At 38.3% G+C, this 12715-nt stretch overlaps 1 long non-coding RNA gene across 1 annotated transcript; it reads left to right on the forward strand.

Annotated features, from left to right (window-relative positions):
* Positions 1-682: 682 nt before the first annotated feature.
* Positions 683-5417, forward strand: LOC113446358 (uncharacterized). Its single transcript, XR_003375467.2, has 3 exons — positions 683-809; positions 4125-4246; positions 5217-5417. It is a non-coding gene; the product is annotated as an uncharacterized LOC113446358 (long non-coding RNA).
* The last annotated feature ends 7298 nt before the right edge of the window (positions 5418-12715 follow it).

The following is a 12715-nucleotide window of genomic DNA, read 5'->3' on the forward strand; positions in this document are numbered from 1 at the left end:
CACACATTGTATGATGTAGGTGCCAGAATTTAATCACTGATAAACTACTGAACTCAGAGCCTCTAGAGACGGCTTGTTCAGAAGCTAATAGTCCTTCCCCACACTTCCTCCACAACACATTAAGGTACAATACATATGAACGGAACTCTGAGAATTTAAACAAACTCATTCTCTGCTGAATTGGCCTTTCGAACAACCAAGATCCTGTCCAGCTGTAGAGGCTTTCATAGTCATCTCAGGGTGGCTGCTTGGGACCTTCCTTTTGGGCCCAGTAGATCCAGTTTCTTTCTCTTCTTGAGTCTTCTTGACTTTTCAACCCTTGATCCTTTTCCAATTGTTTCACTAGTCAATTTCATGAAGCTGCAACCATTTGCTTTTCTCTATGGTCCAAGTACTGTCCTCCACTTTTGCACCTCTGAGCTGCTCATCTGCCCTGTTAGCAGCAGGAAGTACTTCAATTGGCAGTTGAGCAAAACTACAAACTTCACCTAGGACAAGAAGTATCCAGTGAACACGATGGGGAGCCTTGAGTTTTGATAAGGGAGGGGGGGGAGTAATTTTAAAGGAGCATAACAGGAAATACATGTTTGCAATGTTTGCCACATCAGTAATCTATACTATATTTCCACATTCCTATGATACCATAACTTATTATAAATAGACAGATCTGTGGGCTTTTTCTAGAGTCTTCCTAACTCTTCTTCAGTTCTGCTTCTTTGAACTAGCTGGAGAGATTTCAGAGGCAACTTCAGTCATGAAGTTTCTTTTCCTAACCTTTGCATTGCTTCTTCTCTTCTATCTTTCTTCAGGTAAGAAGAGGCTGAGGGAACCGGGGTGAATAGAAGCAGAAGGGGAAAAAAAAAAGAAAGCCTGATAGAAATTGGTGTTGTTGTTATTTTTAAAAAAAGCAGTCCCACTTTTTGAGGGAAATCCATGATTTGAATCACACACACATCTGGCTTTACAATAGTCAGAGGTGAATTTGAAGAACAAATGGATAGTCCTGTAATTTATATAAGTGCTTTAATCAGACCAGCTGTCCTTCATCAGTATTGCTGCTAAGGGACCTTCCCAATTACTAGGGTACAGGTAATGGAAGAATTAATAAAATAGTACATTTATTATGTGGAACTGGACTTGGCAAAATGGTATACAGTAGGTTGTGGCAAAATGGTATACAGTAGGTTGTGGAAAACCATTCTTCATGTCTTGTATAAAGCTGACCCTATTTTTTTTTTTATCTATGGTGTCTGTGAGTTAATGTTAATTCCTGATGTCTATGTGAACAAGTCCATGAAGTTTTCTTGACAAGAATTTGGAAGTGCTTTCTTATTACCTCTTTCCTACTGCTGAGAGAAAGTAATTGGCCCAAGGTCAACCAGATGGTTTCTGCCTAAGGCAGGACTAGAACTCAGAGTCACTCACTTTCTTGCCTGGTATCTTAGCCACCATATCAAACTGGCTCTCATTGATTTATTTACTAACCTTATATATTTAGTTGTAGGGTATTAAGTGAATGCAACCACCGTTCTTTTTTAAGAAGGTTGTTGGGGTGGTGGGAGGGGAGTGCTCCTGGAAAAAAATCAAAATAGTAAGAACAACCATGTGACCAAAAGCCTAACTCTTTTTTATGGGAGTTTTTCATGCCATCAAGCTCTCCCATCCCCCAAAGGTGCTTATTTTCCTGGGCTTAGTGTGAAGTGTGTTGTATAAGACAAACTGCATGTTGCTCTAGGGCAGCTGATTTTTCTTGTTATAGGTTCACAACAGGGACTGGGTCTAAAGAGAGTTGCCTAGTTCTTCCTAGGGGCATACTGACATATCTCCTTTGCCCCTTCTCTCTTCCTATTTCTCTTCCCTTCCTGTTTTCTTTTCATGTTGCCCTTTATCAGTAGCCTTAAGTCCATAGCATTAGGGTTGGGGAGTTGGTGCAGTTTCTGCTTGGAGTTCCCCTTCATTTTCAATATCTGAAAAAAAATTGCTATTTATTCATTAGATTTCCCTACTGCTGCAATTCTCTAGGCTTCATTTCCATTGCTTAGCAGCCAATCTTACACATTCTCACCAGGAAATATGAGATTATCCCCAAGTTTCTCAAGAGTTTTCAGAAATGTCAGGGTCAGTATTCCATTTGTCACAAGAAATGGAGTCTCCAAACAATGTGGAAACAAGTTTTCTGCTCTACTACTGCTCACCCTTGTGATATACCTTTGTCTCAATAGTACTACAAAGACCCAAAACCATTGCTATCTCCAAACCTGTAGGTTGAAGAAAGGGCCAGCTAACTGTGAACTTCATTAGTTACTTTGCATGATGTTCATTTTAATCTGTTTCATTTTATGAATAAATGATAAGAAGCAATGAATGTCAAAATTGGAAAGTGAACCACAAAGTCTCTTCAGCAAACCTTCTTCCATTAGGAAATTCTTTGTTTTATAACCCAAGGCAGCCACCTTATGGTCTGCTGGCCCTTTAATCATCCTGAATTTTTACTGAAAGAAAAACATTAATTTGGAAGATAGACAGTGCTCTATGAAGCAAAATTTTATCTCTTAACTAAGATTTCTTGGGAGTTATGACATTCCTTCCCCCCTCAAATGTTACATTTGGATGATAATGATATCCTGAAATTCTATACTAAATCAATTTTGGATAAATAGCTAAGTTGGTGATCTCTGCAGGAAGAAAGCCAGATGGGCAGACAGATAAAATTTCTATGTACATTGCAATGTTGCATGTTCCCTCACAGGACAGATCTTGTGGTGAGAATTCTTTTAAAAGCAGGAAGTTCCTACGATTGCTCACTGGACTAAGCTCAGCATGGGAACCACTTTTTAAATGAAGCAAGACGTCTGTGAATTCAACCCCTGTGGTTATACATGCATGCAATGCTCTCAGAATTTCAAATATGTCCTTCTATCCCATTTACCAACAATTTTCAGTTTCAAAGATGATGGAAAAGTGCCTTTTTAATCAATCATCATATTTATGACTTTCTCAGGTCTGCTTGATCTAACAACCAAATTGTTGAATGTCTATGGAGATTCTCAGTCATCCAGGTCATGGTTGTCCCAAAGATGCTTTTTCAAGAGGAGTCAAAGAGGGCATCTGTGTCAAAATTGAATAGCCCATTCTCAACAGAGTGGGAGGGATAGAACATCATTTATCTCTAATCTACAACACAGTCCTTTCAACAGTTCTAAGAAGGCCATTTGCACCAATCATGTGACCCTGATGACACAGATAAACCTCCAGGTGATCTTAATGACCTGATAAAAGAATGCAAATGTCCAGCTGTCTAAAAGGAGCATAAATCCTTCCATTCTCCACCATCCAGTCAGAGCTGAAGAAGTTTCTTGGATGAGACCCGAAATGTCTTCAAAGAAAAACCAGAAAGTCCAGTTGCCTCTTGAAAAAGAACCTTTGGAACAACCACATTACTGGTCCCAATTTGTTGCTAAATTGGGGACCACATGTAGTTGATACCCCCTCTATCAAATTAGTGTGAAACTTTAGCATGGCAGTCCAGTGATGGACTTAGCCTGGGGAGAGATTAAAAATATAACTTTGGTGAATGATTCACAAACATAAAGGTGCTATCAGTGGGAGAAAGGGTGCTTTGGGGAGCTAGTGATTCAGTACTTAAACACCTGGTTCTTTTGAAGGCCCCTCTTGAATCCCTAAAATCTCTCCAAGTTACATTTTAAAAAGGTTCAGGAATCATCGAGCTGTAGATTTGAGATGACTTCAGAGACAACTTGACCAACTCTCTGCAATGCCTCAAAACCATTGAAATCAGAAGTTGTTTTTGGACATCTTTAGAAAGAAATAGATAAAAAATGTTAGACTTTCAGCATTCCATCTGGCATATTTTATCCTGGCACATGTGTAGTAGCCTCCTGTCTTTGTGCTCGAAGTCATATGTAATTAAGAGGATGAAGATGAGACTATACTGCTATCCCTCAATATCCTTTGACATATTTTCTGGGCTTCACTAGTTCCCACATGCAATATTGGGGATAATATAGTAGCATCATGGGACAGACAAGAGGAGTACATGAAGAAAATCTATAACCATTGTGTTTTGATGATAATTGCTCAAATATTTTTTTTCCTAAATGCAGGACAACCTGATGCTTGTGTGAAGAATGGTGGCTTCTGCCAGATTGCCCTCCATAAAAATTGTGTGCATGGAAGTCTCCCATATAACTGTGGCATTAATGCCAAGTGCTGCAAGAGTTTGCTGGTGAGATCCATGTCTTTCTTAGTTGTGAGATGAGAAATATGTGGGCATTGTATTTTTCTGCTGCAAAACTCTGCATAAGTATTAGTTGCTTGCAAGATCATAAGTATTTTCTCTATTTGCTATCAGCTATTGGTCATCTGGAGTTTTATTGCTAATATCTGGAAAGCCTAATTAAGAAGCCACATTAACAATTTAAGAAAAGGGTTCTAACTTCTTTATTATTAAGCTTCATATAAGCTTACCTGAACCATGATAAGCTTCTCAAATGTTCCATTTGTTAAAATTTATATTTATTGAGGATCCTACATAAAGTAAAAGACAAATTTAAAGAAAAAGAAAAGAAAAAAGGAAGTGCAAGAAAAAATAGAAAGAAAAAAGTGCTAGTTATGAAATAGAATGACTTCCAACTTTCTTGTCAACAATTATTAGACAACACCATATTTAGCTTTCTCAACACTGTTATCAACTCACATTTCACCTTCATTCAGTTGAAAGTACAAAGCTCCTGAAAGTGTTTCTGAACTGGAGTTTGTGAAAACAAATTGGAGGTGAATGAGGTTTGGTACAATAGGCTGGGAATGACTTGTTAACTAAAGGATAATGGCATGGCTGGGGTCCACATTATAAAAGCTATGTGCTAAAGGTCCATTTCCTTAATTCCCAAATTTCTTACAAGATGTGTTCTACCTGAAGGCTTCACTGAGATACGTAGGTACTGTTGTTGGGTACTGGATGCTGAGCTAGCTGATTTATTTATTTTTTGATCAAGAGAGATTGAAACAGAACCTCAATGTGACCATGCATAGCTTGTTACATTTTAGCAATTGGACAATAGAAACAATAAGAAATTAACTTACTAGATTCACAATAAAATCTGAAATTGTGGCCCCCAATCTCTTGTCTATACCTCTATCCATTATTTTGGAAGGACAAAGTCACATCAGTAATATTTTCTGTTTCTTTTCTGCAGTGAAACCACCAACGACAAGCACTTGTGAAACTCTGGGAGGTTATTGCCAGAAGCTTGCCTCTGTAGTGTGACATGAACATTGTCTCTCTAGTGTGGAATATTCAGCAATTGTGATATTAATGGAGGATGTTACAAACTGTTATGTAACAGCAAGCAGTGAAACAACATTGTAATTAAACAGTTTAATGAATTTGGATCAAATATTTGAATTTTGTATTGAATTTTGAAAGCTCCTGCTGCAAGTGCTGATTTGAGTCTGATGAACATGTTCTTATGAAGTAATTAGCAATTGCATCCATAAACTTTCCTCTATGAGTTGAGGAGATGGTCTTCATCCCATCTCCACTTATATCTGAGGGAACTTAAAATTTGTTTTTAAGTAACCTGGTATTTTCCTTATTACACAGTCAACCAGTCATTGCATTCTTGCTATGGGATTAATCTTGACCACCTTCACAACCATTCAGAGGATAGCATAGTCAGTTGATTGCTGGAAATAGGAATAGTCAAGTACTTCTTGCCCAGTATATAATGGGGCTTCCCATCTCCCCCATTTCTTGGCATTAGTTTCAAGGGCTCTTCTCCTTTAGCTTGAGGGAGAGTCTGGACCTTTCAAACTAGGCTTTCCCCCTTCATCTGCCATGCCTTCAAGTCAATCTTCTGTTAGAAAAACCAGGTCAGCCTGAAGATCAGTGGGCCTGCATTGATGATGACTGAGGCTCCAGGATGAAACAGGAGGGACACAGCTTGTGTTTTCTTTGTGTGTGTGCTTCACTGGAGTGTGCTTCACTGGAGTTTTTGTTTCTCATTTTGTTCTAGTTTCTACATACCCATACATATTTAAATATGTATACTACCCAGTGATTGTACACTAGGAGAAATTTTTCTGGAAAAGTGGTTGGTGATAGTGTTGACTGAATAGATTATCTCCAGCAGGTTGGAAACTACAGAGTCAATTTTAGACTAAGACTGAGTAGGCACTGATCTCAGCAACCACCAGTAATTGCCCCTCTTTCTGAATCTTAGAAATACAAATCTTTCACATTGGTGAGGCATGGAACCTTCTGTTGGTATGGCCTAGTGACACCATATTTCTCTGAGTCAGAATTCACTGGAAGAGTTCAATAGTGATTGTGTGGGAAGGGCAAAAAGACCTCCACTGGAGGGAGTCATGGGGGCCAACTGAAACAAAATGGACATGATATCATTTCCAAATGTTCCAGGGATCCTGCTCATAGAAAGCCAGAAATATTTCACTGAACCAACCAGCAAATCTTGAAGCTTTCTTGAAACCTTTCTTCCAATAATATTTGAGAAAAGAAAATATATAATAATGTCAGACAATTACGATCGTGCCCATCAAATTGGCCATTTTAAGCAATTCCAGGCTGGGCTTGATGACTCCAGCTCTATCTTAGCATGTGAAAACAGCAAATCATAAATGGTTCATTTTTAGCACACATTAGATATAATTATATGCATACAGGTTATTTTGACTTTATTGATTATATTTTTTGATAGGGTGCATTGAAAGGGCTTTTTAAATATGAAACTCTTTTTGTAAATGTTTTTGTAAGATTGAAATAAAGTTAGAGAAATGAAGCTGTCAGGGTTCTGGCAGTTACTCCAGTTAACAACACTCCAACACCTTTTATAGTTGACAGAAGCAATTGGTGCAGACATATACATGAGTTTCACTAGTTGTTGCTGTTTTTTCCTTTCAGTTTGCACTAAAAAAATATTTTAATATTTTTTTCAGATGCATTTATGCTCTTTAGTCTGATTATCAGTTTGAATATGATTGAAGTACTTTACTAGCTGAGTGAAAATACTAAGCCCATAGATTATAAAATCATTGTTGATGTCATCCAGCTGACAAATGAAACAGCTTCAAATACTTAGGAAGCCTCATCTTGAGGGAAAGGTCTTTGGACAAAAACATCAACTTCAGAATCAGCAATGTCAACCAAGCACTGGGATGGCTACATACTAGATTGCTCAATCATGTGTTCTCACAAAGCTAAAAGTTTACAAGCTCTGCTTATTTCTTCCCTCCACAGTGGATGTGAGTCCTGGATGCTGTATCAAAGGCACATCAAGCAACTGGAAAAAAATTGAACATGTGCAGTCTTTGTTCTATCCTTGGCATTTGTTGGCCAGATTGTGTCTCCAACTTGGAGGCCTTGGATCATGCAAAGTCCACCAACATTGACTTCCTAATTTTCAGAGGCCAGATAAGATAGGGACACATCAGTAGAATAGATAACTACCATATGCCTCTCTAGTTGCTCTATACTGCATTTGAGTCTGGGAAGAGACCTCAAGATCAATCATGCAAGCGCTATGAAAACACTGTGAAAGAAACTCTGTGCCACTATACCATTCAGCCTAGGGAACTAGAAGCTGTAGTTGCTGGCAGGACTCACTGGTGAGCCTTGTGTTATGAAGCCTCCACTTGTTTTAAAGAAATGTGTTGTTGAAAACTGATAAAAAACCATAAACAGGATCACAGAATAACACTTACATATACTACAACAATGGAATTCTGGTGACCCAATTATTCTGGACTGCTGGACTAGACTGGGATGGCAGAGCCACTTCTGTGTCCACAGATGACATGCACAACAGAGTGTCTTCTTTGAACATGAACAACCATCATATATAATTGCCCAAAACCCACAATGTTCTCTGAGTCACTCCTTACGTCTTATAACTGCCTAAACAACTGCAGACACTTGCATTGAAACAAGTATTTCTATTCAATGGAAATGATTTATGAGTAGATACTGTAAGATTGCAGTGGATGGCTGTTGCACTCTAAGCTTCCTAGTAAAGAAAAATGTCGATCTTCCTGAAGGCAAGAAGGAAGTTCATTTTTATTACGAAGTCTTTACATACACTTCTGCAAAGCCTTTGATTCAGTGGTACATGACAAACCACTGTTGAAACTAAGCTCTTATGGCATCTCAGGATCCCTGCATAAGTGGATAGCTGCATTCCTGTCAAACAGGCAACAAATAGTCAAAATAGGGAGGGCCCTATCAAATCTGACACCAATTAACAGCAGTGTCCCCAAGGCAGCGTTTTAGGACACACATTCTTTCTGCTTTACATCAACAACTTATGCGATCACATTAAAAGCAGCTGCGTTCTCTTCACCAATGATGTAAAATTATTTAACACCACTGACAATGCTGCTGCCCTACAAAGTGACATTGACTATGTGTCAGAATGGTCACTTAATTGGCAATTCCAAATTTCAACTAATAAATTCTCTGTCCTACACATTGGCAATAAAAATCAGAACACAAAATACAAGTTGGGTAGAAATGATCTCATAGATGACCGTCACTTTGTCAAGGACCTAGGAGTACTCTCCTCAAATGATCTAAACCCCAGAGCTCACTGTAACAGCATTGCCAAAAGGCATTAAGAGTTGTTAACCTTATTTTGTGAAGCTTCTTCTCTGGTAACATAGAATTGCTAACTAGGGCATACAAAACCTTTCCCAGACCAATTCTTGAATACAGCTCATCTGCCTGGAACCCACACTGTATATTGGACATTAACACAATTGAAAGGGTTCAGAGGTATTTCTCGAGAAGAGTACTCCACTCCTCTACTCACAATTGAATTCCCTATGCCTCCAAGCTTGAAATTTTGGGCTTGAACAATCTGAAACTGTGCCACCTGAGGTCCGATCTAAGCATAGTACACAAAATTGTCTGCTACAATGTCTTGCCAAATTCAGCTTCAACCACAATAATACAAGGGCAAACAATCGATACAAACTCAAGGCAAACTGCTTCAAACTCGATTGCAGAAAATATGACCAGCAACAGAGAGGTCAATGCCTGGAATGCTCTACCCAACTCCATTGTTACAGCCTCAAATGCTCACAGCTTCAATCTCAAACTGTCTACTGTGGACCTCATCCCATTCTTAAGCGGTCCTTAAAGGGGGCATGCATAAGTGCACCAGCGTGCCTACCATACCTGTCTTACAATTCCCATTTATCTGTCTTTACTTCCTTTGTTCTTGTTTATGTTTATGCTTATACTTGTTATCTAGTACATGTTTGACAAACAAATAAAATAAAATAAAAATAAAAAATACTTTGTATGCGACAAAATTTTCCTTTTTTTAAAAAAAAATCTAGTGATAAAATATTTTGAATATTTTCAACATTTAGCACTCTATTAATAGTTTAAAATCATATTTTCCCATGAACTTTATTCACCATAGTATTAATGTCAATGTCAGGATTCCAGTGATTGCCCTTATTAAATCATGACCCTTGAGCCAAACTTCCAAAAACTTCAAAGAATTCATTAGGAGTGACATACTGGCATGATCTGTATGAAGCTGATTCTGGCATACGTAATTACCTGCTTCCCCCGTGTGCCATAAATCAGTTTATCCAATTAAGCATGTACATGGACCAGGTGTCATCCATCATGTTCTCCAATTATAGTTTTTCGCAAGGCAAAAGCTTAAGTAGCTTAGCTACAATCTTTTTAAAGATAAAGTTGGAATGTGCTTCTAAGTTCATTTGCTGGATGCTTCTCTAGTCCCAGTCTCTCTCCCCCCCCCTTTCTTATGGCAACTTGGAAACAAGTGTAGGAATGTTTTGCAAGTTGACAGTCAAACTAAAAAAAGAACTAACAATGAATGTGTCCATTGCACAAAGAGTGAAGTTCCTTGGCATTTATTATATCTCTAGCATATAGAACAGGGGTGGGATTCTATTGGTTCTATCCAGTTCTATAGAACCCCTGGTTAACTTTCTATGCAGTTTGGAGAACCGGTAGTTAGAAGCAATCTCCTTTCGTTTTTTTCCACCCTTATTACATTCTTGGCAGACAGTCTAGACTTCCTGTCTCTGGAGTTTCTGAGGCTTTCTTAAAGGGGAAGGGTTGTTTTAAGATTTTTACACTGCTGTTGGGAGGAAATACTTCCCTGGACAATCAGCACTTTGAAGAAATAATTGAATAATGAAGCAAAGCTTTTAGTGACAGGGAACCAAGATGAGTGATATTCAGCAAAGCTTCTTGGCTAGCTAGAAAGATTGACATTCAAACATGAGTTTACATACCCTTTCTGAGTTTTGATCTAAAACTGGTTTTTGGTGAAGGTTAATTCTGTGCTTGGTGACATTTAATCCCGTGTTTATTGATGGGATAATTTTCCTTATTCAGCTTCAACAAGCAATAGCTACTGTTGTGATTTAATAATTTGTATTGTGTTTGAATTTTTTCTTGCCTCATGGTTTCTTTTTCTATCTGGGAAGGGGGTCTTCCTCACTGCTTTAGTATTATCTGGCACTGTGTTTTGGGGGGATACTTCTAAGAGGCAGGATGTAAGCTTGGCATTTTTTTTTTTACTGCCTTACTGGGGGGCATGTGACCTTTCCTTAAATCTGGATGATTTCCTTACGATATCTTATGAGGTGAGTGAGACCATCTGGTATTTTTAAGTGGTGCAAATGGATCTAAAGATTACTTTTCCTGGGTGTGTTTTTTCTGGAGAGCTTAAATGACCTCTGTGCTAAAGGGTTTCACTTTATGAGCAAGAGATGGCTGCTTGATAGTTATCACTGTATTTTAACTATTTTAATTCCTCAAGGTGTTCTGGCACCCTGCCTGATTTGTAACTCTGGCTTGTAGGTATTTTTAATCTAATGATTAGTATTTAGGGCAGCTTTTTGCAAGCAAAGAAGCTTTTTGTATTTTTGTACAGGTAATCCATGACTTACAACAGTTCATTTAGTGATCATTCAAAGATCCAATGGCACTGAAAAAAGTGACTTATGACCATTTTTCACACTTATGCATCCCCACTGTCATGAGAGGCCAGGTGAGGAGAAGCACCCCTTGACATGAATGATATCGAGTTGGCCACACCCACCCAGTCACATGACCAAGCCACACCCACCAACTAAGCCATGCCCACAGAACTGGTTATTAAGAAAACTGAATTCCACCCCGATATAGAAAGGAACCACCAACCAGCATTCAAAAGTATATTTCTTAACAATATGAGCAGATAGACTTTAGAATCAAATGCTGAGGGAGGTGGGGAAAAATCAATTTAAGAAAAACAATTCTCTCCAAGTTCTAAAAGAATCTTAATGGTGAATGTGAGGCATTTTTGTTGTTTTAAAACAGTAAGCATTGTAAAAATATGCATTAAACTTAAACCCTTCCCTTCTCTTTTCTTTTCTTCTCCTCTCCTCTTTCCCTTCTTTCCCCTTCCCTTCCTTTCCTTTCCTTTCTCTTCCCTTCCCTCTCCTCTATTCTATTCATATAACAGCTTTGATAGGAACACACTATTGACAGAACAGGGAGAGATTTTTTTGTAACCTTTTCAATAATATAATATAAGGAGGTGGGAGTGAAGTAGGCAGTGACTGGGGCTTGTAAGGGTCCCTTCTCTGACTTTGGATTCATCTCCTCTGTGTATGTTTATTAAGGTTGCTAAGGTGAAGATTTTGCTAAAGATCTTTCCCACTCTGGCTTCCCTGCTCAATTGCTAACCTTCTTTAGTTCAGCAGCAGACACAAGGGAGAGGAGGAGGCTGGGGGAGTGTTTTTGTTTTTGTTGCTTCATTGTCTGTGTTCTGGGACCTAAATTGATTAGCTGTGTAATTACAAGAGTAAGCCTATTTAATTTAAAAGCTTTTCTTTTCTTTCTCTGTCATCCCTCCAATTCTAAATGAAACTTGAGCAAGACTTGTCCTTAGTTATCAGAGAGTCACTTTCTGGTCAGTCCTCCTGATTTGGTCTCTTTTAGATGTAATCAGCATTAAGGTATTTCCTGTAACATTTACTTTATATATAATATTTACCTTTCAAAGCAGATTGGTGTGTGTGAAATCTGTGGGGTTTGTGTTTGCCTACAGACAATCTCAATGGGGTTCATATAATTTGAAATCTGATTGTTTTAAATAAAGTAAGAAATGCAAATTAATATTGCTGAAAGTAGTAACAAAAGGTCATTCCATGAGTTAAATGCACAGAAATCAATTTACAATACCTAAGATATATGATGCATTCAGAGAAATGTAATGCTAATGGATTTTAGAATGGTTCTCTTTCCCAAATCTTGGGGGTTTTCATTACAGTCTTAATTGGTATAGTTCTCAGACTGGTTTATTGTGTGGTCTTCTGAAATATATGATCAGGAGTTATTTTGAAGGAAATCCTGTTTGTTTTAAACCTTTTTTTAATGGCCTATATTTTAAGGAGCCTGAAGTTGCTGTTGTACTAAAGTTAGGCAAGTGGCAAGAAAGTTTGTGCTCTTTTTCCCTTGGGGGAGAGTCTTATTAAATAGATGCCTTGGATTCAGCAAGTACAGCTTAGGAAGGACAAAAGCAAAATGGACTGCTAAACTGGCCATGTCCACCCAGTCATATGATAACTTAGCCACACCCACTTAGCCATACCCACTCAGTCATATGACCAACAAGCCATGCCCACCCAGTCACATGACCAACAAACC

Source organism: Pseudonaja textilis, chromosome 1 (genome assembly GCF_049901715.1).
Source record: "Pseudonaja textilis isolate UNSWEBS1 chromosome 1, rPseTex1.2, whole genome shotgun sequence".
In the NCBI taxonomy this organism is placed as follows: Eukaryota; Metazoa; Chordata; class Lepidosauria; order Squamata; family Elapidae; genus Pseudonaja; species Pseudonaja textilis.